The 20,928-nt window shown below is 36.7% G+C and overlaps 1 non-coding gene and 1 pseudogene across 1 annotated transcript; both read right to left on the bottom strand.

Moving 5' to 3' along the window:
* Window positions 1-2,201: 2,201 nt before the first annotated feature.
* The window catches only part of LOC133096623 (T-complex protein 1 subunit alpha-like), a 75,641-nt pseudogene continuing 56,914 nt past the window's right edge, over window positions 2,202-20,928 (bottom strand).
* Window positions 2,887-3,016, bottom strand: LOC133097068 (small nucleolar RNA SNORA20). The gene has a single exon (XR_009701944.1). It is a non-coding gene; the product is annotated as a small nucleolar RNA SNORA20 (small nucleolar RNA).

Genomic DNA, 20,928 nt, shown 5'->3' with positions numbered 1-20,928 from the left:
TACTAAATCTGGATAGTGGAAAATACGGGTTTCTGTTATTAACTCTTGTATGCTTGAAATATTTTTAAAATAAAAAGAAAAATAATTACTGCAGCTAATGCATAATTTTCAACCAAGAGAAGTGTCACGGTGATATTAAATGACACAAGAAAGCGGGCTGAACTAAGAACAAGACAATGAGTTGCCCTTACAAGAGCATCAGCTACAAAAAATAAGCCACAAAGGAGGACAAACCAACATCAGTGGCTGAGCAGTCTGAAAGCAAAACAGTCAGGACTCAATTCTCTGATTTAGAGAAAGTTAACTGTGAATAAAACCCCCAAAAAGTAAACTCCATCTTTTTATGCCTTTGAATAATACCTTGTGGTCATTTAAGAATTGCTTGTTAGGACTTTTACAATATAAAAATTATACCAAATAATTGTGTAACATATCAAAATATTGTGTCTTCTATGCTGTGAAAGTGTTCTCATGACAGAAGTAAAATAGAAGGGAGAAGGAAAGAAGGAATGGAAGAAAGAGAGAGAATGAGAGAAACAGGGAATGGAGTGAGGAAGGAAACGTCTGTGCTGGATATCAGGTAACTGAGCTCCCAGCCTCGCTCTGTCACTAAACCCACCTTGAGCAAGGAACTTCATGTCTGTGAGCCTGTTTCTTCCTCCCTAATAAAAGGACAATGACCTAGATTCCAGCTCAGTATTCTATGATCCTTGAAGTAGCCACTGAGATTCACGTTTGGAGAAGTGGTATTGCCCTGGGATAAAAACTCTCAGCCTTTGTCTGATCCAGTGAACAAAGTACTAGAATAAAAAGTCATGGTCACAATTCAGCATGAAGGTCAAAGCCACACATCATTCATCGGGGCAGTTGCTCTACTATGGGTAGGTGGGGTGGGAAGTGAGTGAAGATAACTCAGGGAGACCGCTGGGTTTCAGACTTCCATTTATAACAAGCAGGATCCAATGGCCACTCCCTCTGTCAGGAATGCCTAAAAGAGAATTGTGAGGAGAATCAAAGATTTATGCCTACCTCCAATTTTTCAGGATCTCAGAACAACATAAGAAAACCCAGGAAACTCTGGTACATTCAAACCTCTAACTTGCCCCGAAGTTGGTATGAAAAAGTTTACATTATAGGATGTGGAACAAAGTCTCACCAGAGTGGTTTCTCGAATACCAACTATATGCCAAACACTACACTAATAATAATAATAGTAATAATAATAACAACAACAGAATGAGCTACATCTGGTCCCTTCCCATGACCCGTCCCTTCTCATCCCCATCCCTGCAACATATCAGCCCCTTCCTATAGAAGCCATAATGAGTTATTGCATTTCTCTCCAGCCTGAGCCATTTGCCTTTTAACTGGGACTGGGCCATATCAAGCCACTTTCTCTATAGCTGCCCACAATAAATCATGTGGAGATATAGTTTGGAGGGGTGAAGGTAGCATGTAGAACCTATGAACTGGAAGAGGCTCCCTTGAGAAGCAGAGTGTCACTGGCTTAAAATAATTTTTCTTCAGGATTACAGACAAACATTCTCAGATGAAAGTTTTCCAAACAATGCAACCATCTCTATTTTACATTTGATATGATGTCATCACAAACCAAGATCTTTCCATTAAAGTGTCAAGACTCAGATTTATACTACAGACATAAAAATAAAAGCTAAATACCGAGGCAAGGAACATTAATGGAAGTTATATACATGAATTAAGGGGAAAGTGCACCTCTGAGTGTTGTTTATGTAAAAGGCTATTTGTAAATTTGAGCTTGCATTTCCTCAGACATTATTTGAAAGTGTTTATATTACTGATGTGCAAGAAACATTTCTCACATTTTAATTATACTGTGGAACATGCTGATTCCAATCAACACATTGAGGACAGTTTCACAGTCCGTGAGCAACAAAGCACTCCCATTCATATAGAGCCCAGATTTTATTCATACAAATATTAACATGTATTTAGTACCTACTATGTGCTAGGATCGCTACTAAAACAGGTATTTAGATACTAATCCCTCTCTGCTGCACGTATAATGAGGTTTCCTCCTTTGTGTCCCCAACTCAAAATAAGAACATTGTCTTTTCTTTTTGTTTTTTTGACAGCTTAATTTGCACATTTGCACTTTAATGTGTAATACTCGAGGTACAAGAAAATGGCATCTAAGATTGTTGTAAATAAAAGAAATCAGATCAGTCATCAAGGGCTCCAGAGTGAACAGCATCTTCATAACCTCCATGCTTATCGTCTTTGCTTTCTGGGTGTAATTTAATAAGATCATCAATTCAAAGAATGGTAATTGCAGCTTCAGTTGCAAATTTCAAACTCTTAACTTTAACTATGGTTGGTTCAAATATCCCTGCCTGTTTGTTGTCTCGGGGTTTACCATTGACCAGGTCAAGACCAATCCATTTTAGATTTTTGTGTTCTGGGTTAACCTGAGCCTCATGATGAAAAGTTCTTAATTTTGCAACCAGATCTGTGGAGTCTTGGGCAGCATTAACTGCCAGAGTATTAGGAATAACAAGAAGAGATCTTGTAAACTCCACAATAGCAAGCTGTTCCTGGGAGCCCACGCTGGTTGCATAGTTTTCAAGGTATATGGAAAGGGCTGCTTCTACAGCGCCTCCACCCGGAATCACAGATTTTGACTCCAAAACTCTTCACCACACAAAGAACATCATGTAAAGAGCGCGCCATCTGGTCACACATGAAATCATTCGCCCCACGTTAAGATGATTGAGGCAGAGGTATGAGCCTTAGTGCTACTTAAAAAATACTGAAATTCTGAAATCAATGCTTTAATAAGTCCAAGTAGAAATTCACTCTAAGTGCCTCGATTAAATCCTGCTTACATAGGACATTTAGACACGGAAGCAATGTCTAGACCATGGAGAAGAGATGAAATGGTTACTTCAGCTCAATTCACAATGGCCCAACATTATTTTATCCCATGTGTATAACTGTTCGTATCACTGAAAGATTATAGCAGCAAATAAATGGGAAAGAGAACAACATTTTCTATGTGGCAAAGAGAAGCAATAGGTCAGCACAGTGAGGCAAGCAAGGGCCAGATCATGAAGGATCTTGTGTGTCAGACTATATATAATATTGAAAGCTATGAAAAATATAGAACTTTTTACTCTGAGGAGGTATGGGATCAGATTTTCATTTGTAAAATATCGTTCTGGACAAAGTGGAAAGAATGAGGTATAAGTAAGGGCAAGGAGAGGGTTCAAGGTCCCTGTAGTAATAAAGGGCTTGAGTGTGGATAAAGTTTGAATAGGTGCATTGACATAATTTGGTAATCAAATGAGTTGGAGGTAAAGGATTGAAGGCAAGGATAACTCTTTGTTTCCTGGCTTCAGCTCCTAGACAAGAAATGATGCCATTGGCTAAAAGAGGGAATAGAAAAAGCAGGTTACCAGGAGTGGTAGATAGATAATGCGTTCAGTTCTAAATATGTTGAGTCTGAGGTACCCTGACGGCAGCCCATGTGAAAATGTCTAGAAAGCTCTAGGAAATGTGTCTAGAGCTCAGAAAAGATATAAAGGGAATACATGAGACTTATGGTGTAGCTGAGCTCCTGCAAGGAGAGTCTCTGGTGGAAGAGATTAATAATGAAAACAATAGTAATGGCCAACCTTTAAAGTGTGCTTCCTATTTGCCGGACCCTGTTCTAAGACCTTTACATATATTAACTGATCTCATCCTCACATAAATCCGATCATTATCCCCATTTTGTGGTTTGTAAGACTAAGGCTTAGATAACTGAAGCAACTTGCACAAGGTCACACACAGCTAGTCAGTGCTGGAGCTGGGATATGAACCCAGAACAGATTGTCTCCAGCCTGTGCTCTTAGCCTTTACACAACACAGCCTTCCTAAGAGAGGCTGACCACAGAGGTCACCCTGGACTGCAATGATGTGGGAAGAAGGAAATGATCACTCAAAGAATACCGAGAATAGGACACTATAAAAGGGAATGGGAAGACCAAAGAAGAAACAGTTTTAAGAATTAGGGAGTCTTCAGGAAAGGCAAACACTAAAGGTATCATTAGTACATATCATTTCTTCATATAGGAAGAGAAAAAAAAATTTTTTTTCTAAAAAGAAAGCAAATAAAACTTGTAAGTAATCTAGTAATAATGTTGCAAACGTTTCTTTTGCAATTATAAAGGGTTTCTGCCCTACTGACCACATAAACATGAGGAGGTCAGGCAAGGAGTATGAATTTCAAAGTACAAATATATGCTATTTAAAATAAAGGTTCCTTTTCTATAGTTACTTAGAGTCCATCTCTGCCTCTTAGTACGTAAAGGCCACTGAAAACCAAGATGATTCGTCCTGCTGAGACATCTTGCCCAAAGGAGACAGTGAGATTAGCGAGGGCACTTCCCAGTAAGAATACAAAACCCAATCTGGCCAGCACCGACTCCCCACTGCCACTGCCAAAGAAATGAAAAGAAGAAGCAGAGAAAAGACAGCTTTGCAATCCATCCTTTAAAGAGTCACAATCAGATCAAAAACAAACAAAAATCCTTAAAGCCTTTAGATGTGCTCACTGAAGCTGTTGATGCATCATAAACCTTGACATATCATGCATATTCCAAGACTCTGCAAATAACTGAGCATTCCTAAATCTAATCTCCCATCCCAAAAGAAAACTGAAAAGTCAAACTTGAGAAAGCCTATCCTTTTCTTATTTTCAACTGGGGAAATGCAGTAAAATATTCTGCTCTGAAAAGTTAGGAATTGGTTATTTCATTAGCACCACTCTACTTCAATAGCAATATATCTCCCTCTTGTGGATTTTTAAGATATTTCCACCCAGGAGAGTCCCTTCCAACTTAACATCCCTCACTTAATCACTAAGTTGCACCAGAATGTACCAGAGTTTCTTTTTCTTTCTTTCTTTCTTTTCTTTCTTTCTTTCTTTCTTCCTTCCTTCCTTCCTTCCTTCCTTTCTTTCTTTCTTTCTTTTTCTTTCTTTCTTTCTTTCCTTCTTTCTCCTTCTTTCTTCCTTTCTTCCTTTCTTTCTTTCTTTCTTTCTTTCCCTTTCTTTCCCTTTCTCTCTTTCCTGTTTCAGAAAAGAAAGTATCATTTCCTCCCAAGAGAAACCCTTTTACCATTTTTCTCAGCTCCATTCTCCCCCTGCCAGCTCCTTTTCCTCCACCCAAAATTTTGCTCAGGTCTCTTTCATCTCCCCCCGCCCCACCCCCACACCCTGGTGATCCTTCTTTGAACTATGAAGTCCACCAGAATTGTTCACATTAGAATTAAGTTCCACTCTCTATTTCTCCATTGACTAATGAATCACCAGCACCAACAACACCTCGTATATAGCAAATATCAACATTTTTTTCATTTTTGTATGTAAATTTTTTACTTGAAATATAATTTGCATGCCATAAAATTCACCCTTTTAAAGTGCACAATGAGGTTTTTAGTATATTCAGAGTTGAATGATAGTGATACAGTCATCACCACTATCAATACATTTTTTCACTTTTTTTCTGCTTTATTGAGGTATAATTCACAAAACTGTAATACATTTAAAGTGTATAATGATGATGCTTTGATACATATACCTTGTAAAATGATCCCCACCAATGAGTTAAATCTATCACCTCACATATTTATCTTTTTTTTTCGTGAGAACACTTAAGTTCCACTCTTATCAAATTTAAATCATACAACACAGTATTATCAACTATAGTCACCATTATATGTTAGATCCTCAGATCTTATTTCTCTTCTAACTGAAAGTTTATACCCTTTTACTAACCTCTTTCTCTTTCCCTCATCCCTGTCTCCTGACAGGTGCCATTCTACTCTTTGTTTCTATGAGTTCAACTTTCTTTTTTAAAAAAATTCCACATATAAATAATGTCTTCCTCTATCTGGCTATTTCACTTAGCATAATTCCCTCCAGATTCATCCATGTTGTTGCAACTGGCAAGATTTCCTTCTTTTAAGGCTGAATAATACTCCATTCTATATTTATACTACATATTCTTTATTCATTCTTTCGTCGACAGACACGTTGTTTCCGCACCTTGGCCATTGTGAATAATGCTGCAGTGAACATGGGAGTATAGGTATCTCTTCAAGATAATGATTTTGTTTCCTTTGGATATACAATTGACCCTTGAACATCACAGGTTTGAATTGCTAGGGTACACTTATACAAGGATTTTTTTTCAATAGTAAATACCACAGTACTACACGATCCAAAGTTGATTGAATCCATGGATACAGAATCATGGATACAGAAGGACCAACTATAAGTTATACTTGGATTTTCAACTGGGCAGAGGGTCAGTGCCACCAACCTCTATGTTGTTCAAGGGTCAACTGTATACCCAGAAGTGGGATTGCTGGATCATATGGTAATTCTATCTTAAATTTTTTGAAGAACCTCCATACTGTTTTTCATAGTGGTTGTACCAGTTTACATTCCCACCAACACCAGTTCCCCATCCAGGATTTCCTTTTCTTCACATCCTCATCAGCATTTGTTATTTGTATCTTTTTGATAGTAGACATCCTAACAGGCGTGAGATGATATCTCATGGTTTTGATTTGCATTTCCTTGATGATTAGTGATGTTGACTACCTTTTCATCTACCTGTTGCCATTTGTATGTCTTCTCTAGGAAAATATCTGTTCAGGTCCTTTGCCCTTTTTTTAAATTGGGTTATTTGATTTTTTGCTATTGAGTTGTATGAGTACCTTGTATATTTTGGACACTAACCCCATATTGTTTTTTTGTTTTTTTAAAAATTTAATTTAATTTATTTTTTATACAGCAGGTTCTTATTAGTTATCCATTTTATACATATTAGTGTATATATGTCAATCCCAATCTCCCAGTTCATCCTACCACGACCCCCCCTACTTTCCCCCAACCACTTATTGTATATGTAGTTTGCAAATGTTTTTCCCATTCCATTGCTTATCTTTTCATTTTGTTGATGCTTTCCTTTGCTGTACAGAAGTTTTTAATTGCATGTAGTCCTACTTGCTTATTTTTCCTTTTGCTGCCTTTGCTTTTGGTGTCAAATCCAAAAACTCATTGCAAGAACCAGATCCAGGAGATTACACCTTACGTTATTTCTAGGAGTTTTATGGTTACAGGTCTTACATTCAAGTCTTTAATCCATTTTGAGTTGATTTTTGTGTATGGTGTAAGATAGGGGTCCAGTTTCATTCATTTGCGTGTGGATATCCATTTTTCCCAACACCATTTAATGAACAGAATATTCTTTACCAACAGTATATTCTTGGCTGCTTTGTCATAAATTGACTATATATGAGTGGGTTTATTCTGGGTCCTCTATTCTGTTTCATTGATCTGTGTGTCTGTTTTTATGTCACTACCATACTGTCTTGATTACAATAGCTTTGTAATATAGTTTGAGAGTGGGAAGTGTGATGCCTCCAGCTTTGTCTTCTTTCTCAAGATTTCTTGACTATTTTCAGGCTCTTTTGTGGTTTCATATAAATTTTAGAGTTGTTTTTTCTATTTCTGTGAAAAATGCCATTGGTATTTTTCTTTTGTTCTCCATCTCTATAACTTTGTTATTTCAAGAATATTATATATATAGAATCATTCAGAGTGATTATCCATTGGAATTTTAATAGGGATTGTATTGCGTCTGTAGACTGCTTTGGGTAGTATGGCATTTTAACAATATTAATTCTCCCATTCCATGAGCATGGAATGTCTGTTCATTTATTTGTGTCTTCTTCAATGTCTTTTATCAGTGTTTTATAAGTTTTAGTGAATAGATCTTTCATCCCCTTGCTTAAATTTATTCCTAAGTATTTTATTCTTTTTGATTCTATTGTAAATGGGATTGTTTTTTTAATTTCTCTTTCCTATAGTTCATTGTTAGTGTATAGAAAAGCAACTGATTTTTATATACTGATTTTGTATCTTGCAAATTTACTGAATTTATTAGTTCTAATAGTTTTTGGTGGCATCTTTAGGGTTTTCTATATATAATATTATGTCATCTGCAAACACAGAAAATTTTACTTCTTTTGTTCTGAGTTGGAAGCCTATTATTTCATTTTCTTGCCTAATTGCTCTGGCTAGGACTTCCAGTGCTATGTTGAATAAAAGTGGCAAGAGTGGGCATTCTTGTCTTGTACCTGATCTTAGAGGAAATGCTTTCAGTTTTCCATCATTGAGTATGATGTTTGCTATGGGTTTCTTATATATGTCCTTTAATATGTTAAGGTATGCTAGCACTATACCTATTTTGTTGAGAGTTTTATCATAAATGAATACTGAATTTTGTCAAAACTTTTTCTGCATCTACTGAGATGATCATATAATTTTTATACTTCATTTTGTTAATGTGGTGTATTGCATTAATTGATTTGCAGATGTTGAACCATCCCTGAATCCAGGAATACAGCTCATTTGGTCATGGTGTATGATCCTTTTAATGTACTACTGAATTCTGTTTGCAAATTTTTTTCGAGTATGTATGTTCATCAGGGATATTGGTCTGTAATTTTCTTTTCTTGTAATGTCCTTGTCTGGTTTTTGTACCAGGGTAATGCTGGCCTTGTAAAATGAGTTTAGAAGTGTCCCTTCCTAGTTTTTGGAAGAGTCTGAGAAAGGCGTATTAATTCTTCTTTAAGTGTTTGGTAGAATTCACAGGTAAAGACATCTAGTCCTAGACTATTCAATCTCCTCGCTAGCAATTAGTCTGTTCAGATTTTCTTTTTCTTCATGGTTATTAGTAGGTTGTATATTTCTAAGAATTTATCCATTTCTTCTAGGTTGTCCAATTTGTTAGCATATAATTAATTGTTCATAGTACTCTCTCATGATCCTTTGTATTTGTGTGGTATCGGATGTGATGTCTCCTCTTTTTTTTCTAATTTTATGTATTTGAGCTTTCTCTCTTTTTTTCTTGGTAAGTCTACCTAAAGGTTTGTTCATTTTATCTTTTAAAGGAACCAGCTCTTAGCTTTATTGATCTTTTCTAGTCTCTATTTCATTTATTTCAACTCTGATATTTGTTATTTCCTTCCTACTACTAACTTTGGGCTTAGTTTGCTCTTCTTTTTCAAGTTTCTTGAGGATTAAAGTTCAGTTGTTTATTTGAGATTTTTCTTTTTCTTTATGTAGGCATTTATCCCTATAAACTTTCCTCTTAGAAATGTTTTTCCTGCATCCCATAAGTTTTGATATGTTATGTTTTCATTTTCATTTGTCTCAAGATATTTTTTGGTTTCTCTTTTGATTTCTTCTTTGACCCATTGACTTTCAGAGCTAGGTGATTTGGCAGTCTGTTCTTTGGGTGGTGATTTGGCAGTCTGTTCTTTGGGTGGCAGCCTTAAAAGCTGGGGTGCTAGATGTGTGGTCCAAACTCTTCACTCCTTGGGGAGAAGCTGGGAGTTAGGGATTCACTCCTGATTGCATGGCACTGTCACAATGGTGGGATTTATGGCAAGACTGTGTCTCAGCTTCTCCTATGCATTTCTATGTGGGCATTTTCTCAGTCACCCAATATGAAGAAGTCACTCCCCTAGTTTCTGGATTTCTCCCAGAGGGAATTGCTCCTTATGTCACTGTATATTCAGTAGGTCCATGGGAGAAGTAAAATTCAGGAAGTATATTAAGAAGGAAGAAGAGGGCTTCCCTGGTGGCGCAGTGGTTGAGAATCTGCCTGCCAATGCAGGGGACACAGGTTCGAGCCCCGGTCTGGGAAGATCCCACATGCCGCGGAGCGACTGGGCCCGTGAGCCACAATTACTGAGCCTGCGCGTCTGGAGCCTCTGCTCCGCAACGAGAGAGGCCGCGACGGTGAGAGGCCCGCGCACCGCGATGAAGAGTGGCCCCCGCTCTCCGCAACTAGAGAAAGCCCTCGCACAGAAACGAAGACCCAACACAGCCATAAATAAATAAACAACTAAATAAATAAAATTTAAAAAAAAAAAAAAAGGAGGAAGAAGAAATCAAAATTAGATCTTGAATGAAAAAGGAGAGAGTGGAGTCAAGGGCAAACTATAATAACTCTGTTATTCTAAGCCACCAAGTTTTGTGGTAATTTGTTACAACAGTAAGAAACTAATACATCACTTTTCATTATTTAATGTGACGTTTTAATGTGGACGGTCTTCTTGACAATTTGAAATAATCCAGTGGTCATTTCCAATGGTGGATGAGAAGCAATTTAAGCAACTTAGAGTTAGAAAACAAATGACAAATAAAGTAATAAAAAATTTTGATATTATTTTATTTTAAATCACCCCAAAAGTATTTACATAGTATAATGGCTAATTTTATGTGTCAATTTGACTGGGTCACAGGGTACCCAGATTAAAATTATTCCTGGGTGTGTTTGTGAGGGTGTTCTGGATTACATTAGCATTTGTATTGGTGGTGGACTCAATAAAGTGGATTGCCCTCCCCAGTGTGAGTACACATGATGCAGTGGTTGACGGCCTGAATAGGACAAAAATCAGACAACTGGAATCACACTATTGCTTTCCTGGGTGTCCAGCTTACAGATAGCAGATAATGGAACATAGCCTACATAATTGCATAAGCAAGCAAATTCCTCATAATCAATCAATCAATCTCTCTCTCTCTCTCTCTCTCTCTCACACACACAGACACACACACACACACACACATACACACAAACTTTAGGCAAAACTAGATAATCTCAATGATAACCTTCCTATGCACTTTGACCCTTCTATCTTATTCAACTAGATGTTGTCTTTTGACTGAAAACACAATGTACACTACTAAATTAGAAAATTCTATAGGTTTTATGATGGTAACTTCATTCACTTAATCAAGCATATAAAGACAAACTATGTGAATTACCACACAAGATACATTTTAATTTGCTAGTTCTAAAAATATGTGTGAGCTCTCAGTGGTAATTTGAAAAATTTGCTAGTTCTAAAAATATGTGTGAACCTAATTTATATCAAATAAAGCTATGACAAAATTTTACTACTTAATAGAAACTGTTATGTACTATAATGAACTAATGTTTTCACCTGAAAAATAAAATTACACAAAGCAACCTATGCCCATTACAACACAGTTTGTTATTGCTGTGATCTAAATGTTTGTGTCCTCCCATGTTGAAATCCCAATGCCCATGGTGGTGGTGTTGGGAGGTGGGAACTTTGGGACGTGCTTAGGTCATGAAGGTGGAGGAGCCTTCGTGAATGGAATTAATGCTCTTATAAAAGTGACCCCAGGGCTTCCCTGGTGGCGCAGTGGTTAAGAATCTGCCTGCCAATGCAGGGGACACGGGTTCGAGCCCTGGTCTGGGAAGATCCCACATGCCACGGAGCAACTAAGCCCGTGAGCCACAACTACTGAGCCTGCGCGTCTGAAGCCTGTGCTCCGCAACAAGAGAGGCCGCGACAGTGAGAGGCCCGCGCACCGCGATGAAGAGTGGCCCCCGCTTGCCGCAACTGGAGAAAGCCCTCGCACAGAAACGAAGACCCAACACGGTCAAAAATAAATCAATAAATAAATTTATAAAAAAAAAAAAAAAGTCACCCCAGAGAGATACCTCTTCCCTTCCACCACATGAAGGTACAATGAGAAGTCTGCAACCCAAAAGAGGGCCCTTGCCTGATGATACTGGCACCTTAACACTGAACTTCCAGTTTCCAGAACTGTAAGCAATAAATTTGTGTTGTTTATAATCTACCCAGTCTGCAGGATTTTGTTATAGCAGCCTAAAGGGACTAAGACAATTATGTTCTATTCTCTTGCTAGTGGTCATTTTGTCTCCATTTGATATCCAGAAGAAATCAAAATGTGATGTGGTTTCCCTCAGGAAAAGCAAAGGAACAAATGAATGAGGTATTTACAACCTCTATCCCAAGACTCCAAACTAAAGGATGCTGTTGATGAACTGAAATGTATTTCATTTTAAAATACAGTAGAGTGGTGCTCTCAACCTGTGGAGGTATAATTATTCGAGAATCTCAACATAGCTATGGTTTATTATCTTTCCACACTTTGTTTCTCTAAAATGTGGGATTCCCGAAGGGATTTATACTATTTCCTGACAGCCCCTAAGCATAAAATTAATAAAGAAGGTAAAAGAAAATTTGCCACAGAGATTCAGAGCTGATTAATATAAGCCATGCCTGTCCGTCATTCTCTGGAAGCCAATTAAGCAAAGTACTCAAATGTAACACTTTAACACCATAAATAAAAGTTGGTGAAAAGTTTAAATTCTATCACAAAATTTCCCAGTGAAAGTAAAGTAGCTGTAAAAGCATACCTTATAAAAATAAGGTATATTTATGCCCCAATTGCTAAACAAAATAAAGGGAATTTTTATTGTGAAACAGCCAAAATGACCTCATCAATCTTTTCTAGCTTTCCACTGGGGGAAAGAGGATTTTGCACCATGAGGTATGTAAAATTAATCTGCTTCAAGCCTATTATTCTGCAGGATCTTATGAAAAACCCCATGAAGAGTATCTTAAAAATAAAGATGGACAACTCACCAGATTACAGAAACAGAAGGAAGGTGATAGATGGCCTTAATTTGTTCTTTTCATATTAATATTTTGGGCACATTTTCTATCCTCTATGAAATTTGAGTTCAAACAGTGTCACACCCAACCATCTTCCCACACAGTAAATAAAGAAATGGATAGATTGATAGTTAAATTAGATAAACTAGTCCTATAACTCTGTCTTGTATGCATGCTCTCAATACCTGCTTTTAGTTGTTGTTTTTTTAAACTCAGTTATCAAACACCTGGCTACTGAGCCATGGGTTTTACGACATAATCAGGAAAAAATTCATTATGATGAGAGAAAAAGAGTCCCATGTTCTAAACCTAAAGACCCTGAAAACTGAGCCCTAGTCAATTGATTATGCCAGGTGATTCTAACATTAGATACTACCTCAGCCACACACACCACTTCATCTTAATTCCATGCCCTGGAGCTCTACAGGCATCAGATAAAACCACTCTTCCTCCACTTCTATACTATGCTTGACATGAAGAGGAAGATCTCCAAATTAATGTGCTCTGAGTAAAAATCAACTCTCATCCCTCATTACACCAACTCTCATCATCTATCTGCCTTGTGACTCAGACATCCCTTTATTCCTGATTTGTTGATCACCTCAAAAAGCCTAGTCCCTCTCCTTACCTAGAAATGCCTTCATCCCTGGGCTCTTCTTATTAGATAGCTGTGTACTTACCCTTTTATGAACTTATCTCCAACCCATCCCCAAATCCCCCTGGAACCCAAAATCAATCACCAGCAAAATCCCCTGTATCCAAAAATCAATCACCAGCAAAATCCCTTGTATCACTAATATCCTCAACTTGACCTGGCTCTCCCCCCAAGCTATGGCTACCCTTCAACTCCTCAGAGTATCAACCCACTACCCCTCCTTGTTGCAACTTTACACAGACCTGGGTCCTTCCCCACTCCTTGGAGAATTAAGCTTCTAACTCACTGTCAATTCCAGCACTCTACTTGTCATTATTCTTGGTGATTTCAATATTCCCCTGATGATCCTTCTAATCCATTTGAGCTCATCTCCAATGATTTTGTCTCCCACCTAACCCAGTCACCTTCTCATTACCAGTAACAGCAATTCCCCCATAAGTTCAACATCAAGCATCCCACTCTCCCACCACCACCTCTTGTCCTTCCAGCTCTTTCCTCTAATATTCCATTCCCAACAAGGACCTATCACTTTTTCCCCACATCCTATTCATATATTTAATATTCTTCTTATGTACTGATAGTTTAGAATCCACAGTCCATCATCTCTCTCTTGCATAAAACCTCAACTCTCTTGTCTTCTTACCTCATAGGTCTCACTTGGCAAAACTCTAATCATACTTAAAGCCAACTCACCACCTGCTCTGTCCTGGCACCCATGAAGCTGAATGTGGCTGGAGAAAAACAGTCTGCTGTATCCTTAAGTCATGATCACTGATCTCAAAGAGACCATTAGTGCCGTCCAGTGAATGGACTCCAGTGAATGGACTACATATCTCTACTCCACTCAGTTACCTCTACTTTCACCTCAAAACTCTAGCACCTCCTCACCTTCACTCTCAGCTTTGCTTCGTATATCTCTGAGAGAAGAACAGCTCTAGAAACTACTGCCACCACCTTCACCCATGCAGCTACACTTATTCCACCTTCCTTTCTGTTACCATAGGTGAATTTTCCATGCCTTCATCTAGAGCCAGCTCCACTACAGTACCCAAGCTCAGCCAAGCCCAGCAGAGCCCACAAGTCAAATCTGACCTACAAGCCCATTAGAAAGAAATATACGCTTGTTGTTGAAAGCCACTAGATTTTGGGATTTTTTTGTTATGCAGAATTATTGTGGCAAAAACCTGAAGGTAATTTCATATACAGCACCAATATCATGTAGAAAGATTTCTACAACACTTTATTCATGATTTTTTTTTTGCCATATCTCATAAAGGGTTTTATCCTTTCTTTAGTATCCAACTAACACTATCACTCTTTCTTCTTTAGTTATAAATTCTTGAAGCAACAGTCTATCTGTATTTATCTCCTTTTGTTCATTCCCACATGCTGTAACCCCTGCAATCTTGACATTATAGAGAGCATTTTCTCAAGTGTCACTCATTTCTTTACCAAAGGGGCAGATACGATGCAGAGTTGGGTCAGCAGCAGTCATGAGGACTGAATCCATCGGTAAGTGACAAGTAAAGAATTGGGTTGATATGGGGCAGAGAATGTAAAGTGATTTGAGAAGCTATTTTTCAATCTATTGAGGCTTTTATTCTTTAAAAATAAAACCCCTCCCTTTTAATTTTTATTTAAAAAAATCAAGATACTTCATCCACTGGATGAGTAATCAATCTCAGTTTTCTCAAAAACTAGTTTGGCATTTTTTTGTAATGCCACTTAACTTCTGTGATATTTTCACTCACAAATTTAGAAAGCTAAGCAGCATGGTTTTTAAGCAGGAATCTGGCAATTTTTCAAAATTCACATAACCAATGGACCCCCTACTCTTCCATTCAATTCTGATACAACCCTTTAGAGTAGAGTGGGATTTTGGCAGCCTGAAAATACTCTAGAATTGATTTCTTATCTTCTCAAGCCTTGTTGCCCATCACTTGACACGCATGCACACTGATCATTCAAGACCATGAGGCAGATGTTCCCCAACATCCCCTCAAATATGTGATAGGTATATTTATCACCTATAGATTGTGGTCTGAACACATTAACTGAAATGATGTTTTGTGTCTCTGATGCAATCTGTCTATGCCATCTAATGAATGTAAGCTTTCTTTTTCTTCTTTCACAATATCCATAAAAGTGCTAGATGTTAATAGTTTTTATATTAATTTACCTTCCCACACCCCCAAAACACCATATATGCTAGGATTCATGGGCCAAGAAAGCAACTTTGCGGTGACATATATTAATTTCTTCATATAACCCAGAGCATAGAGGCTAAAAAAGAATTTAAAAACTAGTGTGAGTTTGGGAGTTGTGTATTTTAGATATGAATTTTTTCCACCATTAAACATTTGAAAGAATTACAATAACTGGATGTTCCCTCTTTTCATTATCTCTCTATTCTGAAAAATATCAAGCAGTTTCCAAGGGAACACTGCTTCAAGGCAATGATCCTATTAAAAAGATCCTTCTGAGAACAAATATCCATTCCCTGCAATATCATTCAGAAGAATTAAATTAGAGCCACTCCTCTTGAAATGAAGAGAACAATCCCGTGCTTAACAATCACAGGGTAGCAGAGAATGTTCCTCTTAAAAGCATAATTATTCCACAGGGTGGCAGTACCGGTATGGACCATTAGCTCTGACAGTGAAACGCTCCCAATTCCTCTCCAATTGAAAAGTTGCCTGAGATGACAAGAGAGCTACAAATCATGATTATCTTAAAATCAGAGAATTAGGCCATGTTACTGAAAGGGCCCTCCAGACATCTGATGCCCAAGACCTCTGGCTCAGGCAGGGAGCATAGCCAGAAACTAGACTAGTTGAGTAGTCTTCAAAGGGTGCTACTCGCCTAGAATTAACCATCAGAGCACTAGAATACCTCTTAAAATAGTTATTTTTAGCATTGCTCTCATTACAAAACAATAAAATTTAGAAAACATAGAAAAGCACATAGAAGAAACAAAAATCAACCATACTCCTACCACCCAGAGAACGACTGTTAACATTTAGGGACATTTTTCTAAACTTATTCTGTGTCTTTATTTTTCCTTTTATAAAGACTCTAATGAGACCATAACATACACATTATTTTATGATGTACTTTTTTCACAGAATACGTAGTTGTAAATATTTTCTCCATATTACTAAATAGTCTAATAATGATTTTGAATGGCTGCAGTGAATTCCAAATTACCAAACTAGAACTTACTTAACAAATACTCATTTGGGGACACTTAGATTGTTTCTGACTTTTCAGTCTTCACTAATAGGGTACTAGACACCCTCAAAAAAATGTTTTAATGTACAAGATATATAATTTCCACATGACAAATTCCTAGAAGGACAATTGCTAGATTCTAGAATAAATGTATGTTAAGATTTTTGATACACTTTCCAAAGGATTCCTCAGAAAGGTAATAACAATTGAAAGTCTACCATCAGTGTGAGAATGGACACCAGAAATGGCACTGGAATCCTCAGGCAAGGTCCACTCAGGACAGTTATATGCGTTCATAGTAATGACAAGTGGGATTCTGCCACCTATTTAAGGCCAGAAATCGATTCACTGAGAACCACTAGATTCACACGAAAAAGTAAGAATTAAGTAAGTTTACTAATAATGTTAATTTATGAATACTTCTAAGCATCTGTGGATGCTGCACAGAGAAAAATGAGCAGCAAGTTCTAGTTCCTCCTCAAAAATAGAAATACTAAGCCATAGATAAAGGAGTGGTCTCTCTTTGGTTTGGTCTGGAAAGTTTTTCCTGATTTAGCAGAGCATTCTGTTAGTACTTAGCATCATTCTTTTCTCATACATTTCTGTGACAGGATAAAAGTACCCTTAATATAAATGCTTGATTCTCAGAGAGCATAACTCAATCAGCTACAAATCCCATACAGGTACATAAAGATAGAAACCTTGCCAATTTCTAAACACTGGGGAGTAGTGGAGTGTGTAACAAACTGGAGTAAAGTAGTTCAAATTCATTTTTTATCATGGAAGATAGATTATATTTATATTACAGAGGTACTTACTTTTTGAAAACTTTTTCTTTTAGATCAGTTTTAGGTTTATATCAAATTCTTTTGGATTTTTTACATAGACAATCATACCATTTGTGAACAATGTCTTCCTTCCCAATCTGTATACCTTTCTTGCTTTATTGTTGTAGCCAGGACTTCCAGTATGATGTTGAAAAGGAGTGGTGAGAGGGGACATCCTTACCTTGTACCTGATCTCAGTGGGAAAACTTTGAGTTTCTCACCACTAAATATGATGTTAGCTGAAGGTTTTTGTAGATAGTCTTTACCAAGTGGAGAAAGTTCCTCCCTACTCATAGTTCACAGAGTGCTTTTTGTCATGAATGGGTGTTGGATTTTGTCAAATGCTTTTCTTGCATCTATTAATATGATCATGTGATTTTTTGTTTTTAGTCTGTTGAGGTGATGGATTACATTGATTTCTGAATATTGAACCAGGCTTGCATACATGGGATAAATCCCAATTTGTCATCATGTATAATTCTTTACGTACATTGTTAGATTCAGTTGCTAATATTTTGTTAAGGATTATTGCATCTATGTTCATGAGAGATACTGCTCTGCAGTTTGTTTGTTGCTTATTCTGCTTTCATATAATGAGTTAGAAAGTAGTCCCTCTGCTTCTGTCTTCTGAAAGAGATTATAGAGAATTGGTACAATTTCTTCCTTAAATGTTTGGTAGAATTTGCCAGTGAACCCATCTGGGCCTGGTGCTTTCTGTTTTGGAAGGTTATTAATTATTGATTTGTTTATTTAATAGATGTAGGCCTATTTAGATCATCTATTTCTTCTTGTGTAAGTTTTAGCAGATTGTGTCTTTTAAGGAAGAAATTGGTCCATTTAATCTAGATTATCAAATTTGTGAGCGAAGAGTTGTTCATAGTATTTTTTATTATCTTTTTTATTATCATTTTAATTTCCATGGCATCTGTAGTCATGTCCCCTCTTTCATCTCTGGCATTAGTAATGCATGTCCTTTTTTTTCATAGACTGGCTAGAGGCTTATCAATTTTATTCATCTTTTCTAAGAACCAGCTTTTGGTTTGATTTTCTCTATTGATTTCTCATTTTCAAATTTATTTATGCTCTAACTCTTTTCATTTTTTTTCTTCTGCTTATTTTGGGTTCAATTTGCTCTTCTTTTTCCAGTTTCCTGAGGTGAAAACTTAGATTAATGATTTTAAATTTTTCTTCTTTTCTAATATAAGTATTCACTGCTATAAATTTTGCTCTAAGCACTGCTTTCACAGCATCCCACACGTTTTGATAAATTCATTTTCATTTCAAACTCATTTTTAAAACCATCCTGACACTCAAGCAAAATAAATTGAGGAGAAAATTTCACTCATGGACCTCCAGATTGAAACACTGCTTAAAAAAAAAAAAAAAAAAAAACTATTGTAGATTATTCTCAGTCTCTCTTTAATGATTTTTCAAAGTATGCTTTGGGCAGCAAACATTTATTGAAGGATTTTTTAATGAATGTTTGATTTAGTGTGCTCTTTAAAAAGAAATATTCAGACTAAACCTGTGATATTTCATTTATTAACACTGAAATAGGGTTGCTTTCTATTTATGTGCCTCTGTCTTGTGTTGTCTGTGTTCTGCCTTGCTACGGCAGTTTTGTGCTCTCCGTATCCTAGCAATGGAAAATTGTTGCAAATTTATTTTAATAATAATAATAATATTAGTTAATATTTACTGAGTACTTAATGGATTCAGGTCAACTGACCCAATTTCAGCTGAAAAGGCATTTCCCCATTACCCACCTCCCCATAGTGGTTCTGAAGATGTTCCTTTTAACCATTTTACCCACAAAAATATATAAAGCCTACCCTTATTGTAAGAATGAGGTCACTCAGAATGACGTTACACTTGTCTCCTTAGTCACAAAGTCTCCCAAAACAAGTAAGAGCGTGGACAAGGAAGGAAGGGAAGCATGGGAAAGGAAATGCAATGGGTGACCCTTACAAAGTTTAATTTTGTGTTGGTGAGGCTGATGTCCCAAGAGAGAAGAACTCTATTTAAGCCTAATGCTTTTGTGGGGTTGGTAAATTTATTGAACTCACAGGCTGAAACAGTCTCAAGAGGGCTGTTTATTCAGAGGAGACATATTAATCTATTAAGCTAATGCTTTAACATAAAAGCCTGGACTTACTACATTAGCTTCAGTGACCCAAGTGATTTTACGCATTTGAATAAAATAAATTTTGGTGTGAGCAATATAAAAACAAACAAAAAAACAAATGAGCATCAAATTCCTTGTGTGTGTGTGTGTGTGTGTGTGTGTGTGTGTGTGTGTTCCATCTATTGGGTTAAATTCCTAACCCTGGCCTTTGTATTAATTTGAAAATCATAAAATCTTCCATACTCTGAAACATGTATTTGATCTGAAAAAGAAATTGCAACCAAAAGCCTGTGCTTACCTGGATAAAATGAAAGTTTTCTGAATTTGTTTAGGGGGGAAATGCTGCATAAAGGAAAAGATAAATTGTGAGAGCTTGGGTCTCCAAAATAATAATGAAATGAAATTATATCTTAATTATAATTAGAAAGACTTGAAGAGTACTGACATGTGAGTAAACCATTTGTGTTTTCAGTGAAGTTTGCTCCTTAAATATGTTGAAATATAATTTTCACTAAATCTTAATAAACCATGTATGGCAGATGTTAAGTGTATCAGTATAACAGGATCATGCAAAGAAGTGAGTAAATTCGATCCTACTAATAGCATAAGGTAAAACAAATGTTCATGATTAACAGTGACAGTCTGAGAGAACAGCTCTAAGCAATTTAAAGACCCAGGAACCAAAAGGATCAAAAGAAACAAGTTACTTTCATTGGGTGAATAGAAGTAACTTTAAAATTAGGATTGTTATAAGATGCTACTTCAAATGAGCTACAGGAAAGGAATGAAAGAGGACCTATTTTATTCTCAAAAAGCCTATTCTGTCTAGGTTGTTGGAGAACCAATTATTCTTGGGAGTTCGTCAAATAAATGCCTCTGAGCCTGTCTCAAGCTAAAAAATTACATACAAGCATTTAGCATGTATTAGTTTGACCCTGTGAATTGACCTCATTCATGAGATTTCAACAGAGTTGTTGAAAAATACTTCAACACACTAGCATACCTTAATTGAACATGGCACGTTTTATAGCAAAGGGTATAATGTGGGAAATTGCATGAAAACGAGAGTGAAAAAAGAAATTAATCTAACGCCGCTCTATATGCCAGTACCATTCCAGAATTTAACAAGAAACACAAACCATATAACCACTAAATTCTGGTTTCATTGATCCAAATCCCCTCCAAGTTATCCAACCAACCCACCCACTTGTCTTGTTTTAAATATTTACGAACACAGCTTTTATCTGGAATAATTATCAATTGCTAATTGTTATATTAATAACGGAAAATTAAAATTCAACACTGAAACAGACGGCCTCCCTTCCACTTCACTCCAATCTCTTTATCTTACTGAAAACGCTCCTAAAAGCCAAAAACTATTAACCAGTTGGATGGATTTTACAATATGTTTGTTACTACTCAAGATGGGGTGTCAGTGAAAGCTTTTCTTAGTGAGAGGCAATTATTTCGATCTGGAAAAAGTTCACAACGTGTTTCATAATCAACATTTGCCTAAACATTTGGCAATTTGC

This window comes from Eubalaena glacialis, chromosome 8 (assembly GCF_028564815.1).
Source record: "Eubalaena glacialis isolate mEubGla1 chromosome 8, mEubGla1.1.hap2.+ XY, whole genome shotgun sequence".
NCBI lineage: Eukaryota > Metazoa > Chordata > Mammalia > Artiodactyla > Balaenidae > Eubalaena > Eubalaena glacialis.
Note: the sequence above shows the minus strand (reverse complement) of the source record. Positions and strands in the feature narration are given on the sequence as shown.